Genomic DNA, 4,879 nt, shown 5'->3' with positions numbered 1-4,879 from the left:
AAAATCAAACAAACAAAGAACAATATTGAGATGCCTTATCTTTACTTAAAATACAAATGTAGTTTAAAATTTTGATTTCAAAAAAGCGTTACAACTGTAAAAACACCACATTTTTAAAAGAATTCAATAAAACATTAATTTGCTAATTAATCTGTTCTTTAACAGACACCAGCCCAATTTTAAATACGAAAACATGGTCTATAATATACAAACCAGTATTAAAAACACCACCCTACCAGTGGTGGCTGGAATGGAGTGTAATGTGAACCTATATGGTCACACATCATGTCAAAATACGTGCCTGCCGCAAACGCTTTGAATATGATAAAGAATAAACAAGACATGATACTCGCAAGACACTCATTTAACACTAAACTCTGATTACACATGAGATTAAGCTAGTATGGCAAAAGCGAGCATCTCTTTTATCATAATCCCCTTCAAAGTGTCTGGAGCAGGCACGTATTTTGACATGACACGCAATGCACAGGTTCACATGACGCGCCGAACGCACATTTTGAAATGACGAGCCACACACATGACAATGTTTTGGCTAGATCTGCATTCGTGCCTCCTCAGAGAAGTCACCTGCCATCACTGCAGCCCACCATATTTAAAAAAAAAACTGTATTGGTGGGATGTGTCAGCTACATTTTAAATGAAGTACAACTCAAAGTCCATAAGTCTTTTTAAAAGATTTGATAGTTTGAGACTGACTGTTGATGGTCTTCTTTTGCAGTTTTCCTGTTTTAGAGGTCACTTTTCGCTTTGCAGCCTTGGTTCCCGGTATGATTTTAATGAAGCGTCTGGAAAATAAAAAGAGAATAGAGAATGATTTAAAACTCTGACTTATATTATCAAACTTTCAGTAAAACTTTTCAAAAATGTGTCATTAGTTAACATAAGTTAACTATTTTAGTGAACATGGATTTACAATAAACAATGCTTAGACAGCGCTTTTGAGTTAATTTAACACTTACTAAGACTATGTCACAATAATGAACTGTGAACTAACGAACACAACAAATTACTTTTTATTAACTATTCTTAACAAAAATTTCTACATACTTCTGTGTACTGCTTATTGTAAGTTCATGTTAGCTAATACATTGACTAATGTTAAAGTGATAGTTCACCCAAAAATGAAAATTATTTCATAATTTACTCTCATGTGGTTCTAAACCTGTATGAGTTTCTTTATTCTGTTAAATACAAAAGACGATATTTTGATAAATGATGGTAAGCACAAGGTTGGCACTGCCCCTTGACTTGGGTACTGTCATCAGTGTGGTTACCATCATTTATTAAAATATCTCAGTTTGTGTTCAACAAAATAAATAAACTTACATGTTTAGAACCACATGAGGGTAAATGAGGAAAGAATTTTCATTTTTGGGGTGAACTATCCCGTTTAACAAATGAGACCTTATTGTGAAGCCTTACCAAAATTGCCTCCTCAAAAGTTACAAATTCAACCTTTAAAGACAGTCACAAGTTAAAATTGAGTTAAGTTAATGAAATCATTATTTTATGTGGAACTATTCCTTTTAGGTCAACATACTAAGTACTATATTAATGAAAAAATTGAAAAATAACTTGTTATCTTTGAAGGACTTCCAGTATGGATGCTGCTCTCACTTTTTGCAAGTTGAAGATGTTATACAAAGAGAACAATTCAGCAAGTCCAGTGAGACATGTTGGCTGAACACCCTTGCAGATTCTTTTGGCTTTCAGGCTGATCATCCATTGTTTAATCCATTGTCCCTGAGTATCACCTGGACCAAATGAATGTACATATTTAAGCAATATCGCTCGAGTAGGAGTGCGATACAGCTCCATATCATCACGGCTGCGATTAGGCCAGAGGCACGAGGCCGCAGGCCGAGTGCCGGAGGCAATCACAGCCGTGATGATATAGAGCTATATCACACGACTCCGAGAGCGATATTGCTTTTATACAACAGTTCGACGGCACACGTTTGAAAAACGAAAACTAGAAAACAACAACGGAGTTATTTTAAAAGCCTCTTTGTTTGAGAACTACTTCTTCCGCCACGGATTTGAGGGCGGCCAGAATGACAGGTAAAACTTTCGGCTGCTTTGAAGCTCATAACAACTCAATGGACGGAAAAGCCGTTACTTTATATTACCGTTTCTTGGTCACAAAGTGTAGTTTTAAGATTAGTTCAGTCGAGAATGTATATGTATTATATTTAAATCTGCAGTCGATTAGTAAAGATACCGCCTGTTTGAACGTTTGCTTAGTGAGATTCGGTACGAATGAGAACCAAAGCATGAGCGGACATCAGTGTTCACTCGCCCCGCTGACCACCGCCCTCTCTGGGCTACATTTCTGACAGAGATACCCCGGCTCTCATGTTGGCCTTGTTTGTTTATGATCGTCAAAATGAGATCAAATCAGCAGTATTTGGTGTCATGATCAAACTATTACTTGTTTTTTAATTCATATTTAGTGTCTTTTGTGTTGTTATTGTTTTGGCGCGAGGTAAAAGTTAATAAAACTATTTGTATAACGTTACTATTGCTTTCTCATTTATTCTTAACGTGATATACGAGCACTCGATTATTATTATTAAACTTTGTTCTTGTCAGTACTATATAAAACTGTTTTTTATAAGTGTCAGAGATATGTTTTTGCATGCTGCTTATAAATATACCAGTGGCGATTAACATGTTTTAATAGTCAGGTCACGATAAAGTAAATGATCAATGTCCACATTTAAAAGCTGCGGTGCTTACCTGCTGTTTCACGGTGTTTTCGCGTTCTGATAAGAAATATAGCTCCAGAAAAAAAACGAGTGTTTATATTCCTCTTTCCAAGTGTTAATAATCCACACGATGTGACAAGACATTTCTCCCATTAACTGTAACGTAACATCCAAGAGCGCCGATCTTTGACTAATAACGTCCGATTGGGGATTCAGACTGATTTATGAGCTAGTAAACTAATGAGATACACGGAGAGTGATTCAAACAGCGCGTCTGTGTTTTTCCATTCAGAGATGTGCCTGCTTAGGACCTCCATTACTAGGTGGCGGAATAATACTAAAGGTGAAGCGGCTACAGTGCTGTAACCCTTAATATCTGTAGAGCTAAGTGTAGAAAAGGCAGTGAGAAGAATATGCAAGCACTGGCAAAGACACAAAGTGCCATGTCCTTCAAGATAGAAACCTAACAGTATGCTATTTTCAGAGGCCATTGTCATGATACAATTAAATTTATAGTCATTGAGGGCCACTAATGTTTAGGTAAACTGGAAATCACAAATTAATTTAGTGTCCATGTAAAGTCTGATATTAAATGTTCTCAGTTTGTCATAAAGCTTGATGTTCTCTTGATAGTAATAGGCACAGCAAGAAGGTCCCCGATTCGAGCCCTGGCTAGGTCAGGTGGTCTTTCTGTTTGAAGTTTGCATGTTCTCCCTGTGTCAGCGTGGGTTTACTCTGGGTATTCACAGATGCCAAATTGTCTCTACCCCAACAGTGTCTGGATTGACTTGTGTGAATAAAACTTGTATGGATTAACTGGTTCTCGCCATGAATATAGCCAAAGATGCTGGAATGGCATAAAGAATAAGAAAGAAAGAAAGAAAGATAGTAAAAGGTTGTGTCAGCCTGGAGTGTGGGCCTTGTTTAGTGAAAAATGTCAAATTTCATATATTTACCAAACAGGATCAAACAAGGTGTCACAGGTGAGTTACTAGTCTTCTCAAAGACAGCAGGAGTGGGACACATCTATTAGCAAAGATAACAATTTATGATAATTAACATCTGCAAAAAGACTTGATAATATTTCACAGAGGCAATATACATTTTACTCACAACATGAATGTTTATACAAAATAATACTCTCTCATCTTTTACTCACCTTAATAATATCTGTAATATTTGTTTGTCTACACAATGCACGAAAAGGGAATAAGGAAAAAATAGCACCAAAGCACCAAAATAACCCTACATGGAGGATAAAAGTAATTCAGATGAGTCAAGTAGTAATCTTTTGATGCGATTCAATTGGTTTTGCTACAGACAAAACTGTAACACTTTTTAAATATACATCAGTTTCTAACCATAAACATAAATTCAAGTTTGACTGCACTTTCTTGTACTTGATCCATAATGACTTAACAAGTTTGAAATCATGTTTGCAACAGAGACTTCTAGATGCACAGTGAATGAAAAGAGTTACATTTGGTTTTTCACCAAGAATCATTTGGACTGCTTAAGTCTTATGTATTAGGGTGCCTTTGTTTAATTTTTGTGTAATCAGACTATAGTAACAAATTCATATACCCCATACCTTAACTTACATGAAGCTGGGATACATGTCCATTTTATAAACACATTCAAAATGTAAAGACACAAAACCCATAATTGATTTTGATCGTTCCTCATTCATCTTTTACACACATTTTAGTAAAATAAACAGGTTGGATAAAACTTTGGTGAATTCTTACCTGTGATCTGATGTGAGTGTAACTGATGTGATGGTAGAATACCCACTTTGCCTGATTAAAATAGGAAATTAAATCTGATTTATTTTTGAAAAGCTTCACTGGATAAAATGCAATATTTAAAAGTAATATGTAATTTAAAAATAGCACAAGGACCGATAAAGTTGCAGACCTACCTCATGCAGACAATCCAAAATGGCGTGCAGAACGAAAAATATGCTATAATACTGTTAAATAACAGTAACATTCTGTTGTTGCTCGACAACAGCCCTGAAGTGAGTGAGTCTACCCACAATGCACTGTAAAAAATAGCAACTTACTGTTATTACACGAAAACAGCATTTTGCTGTTGAATTTCCATGTAAATTTACAGAAATTTTTTACAGTGCAGATCCTATTTTAAGA

At 35.6% G+C, this 4,879-nt stretch overlaps 1 long non-coding RNA gene across 1 annotated transcript; it reads right to left on the bottom strand.

Moving 5' to 3' along the window:
- Nucleotides 1-1,414: 1,414 nt before the first annotated feature.
- On the bottom strand, nt 1,415-4,672 carry LOC141358914 (uncharacterized). The gene is made up of 3 exons (XR_012365442.1): nt 3,889-4,672; nt 3,686-3,755; nt 1,415-1,775 (listed from the first exon to the last, which is right to left on the bottom strand). It is a non-coding gene; the product is annotated as an uncharacterized lncRNA (long non-coding RNA).
- Between the last annotated feature and the right edge of the window lie 207 nt (nt 4,673-4,879).

This window comes from Misgurnus anguillicaudatus, chromosome 22 (assembly GCF_027580225.2).
Source record: "Misgurnus anguillicaudatus chromosome 22, ASM2758022v2, whole genome shotgun sequence".
In the NCBI taxonomy this organism is placed as follows: Eukaryota; Metazoa; Chordata; class Actinopteri; order Cypriniformes; family Cobitidae; genus Misgurnus; species Misgurnus anguillicaudatus.
Note: the sequence above shows the minus strand (reverse complement) of the source record. Positions and strands in the feature narration are given on the sequence as shown.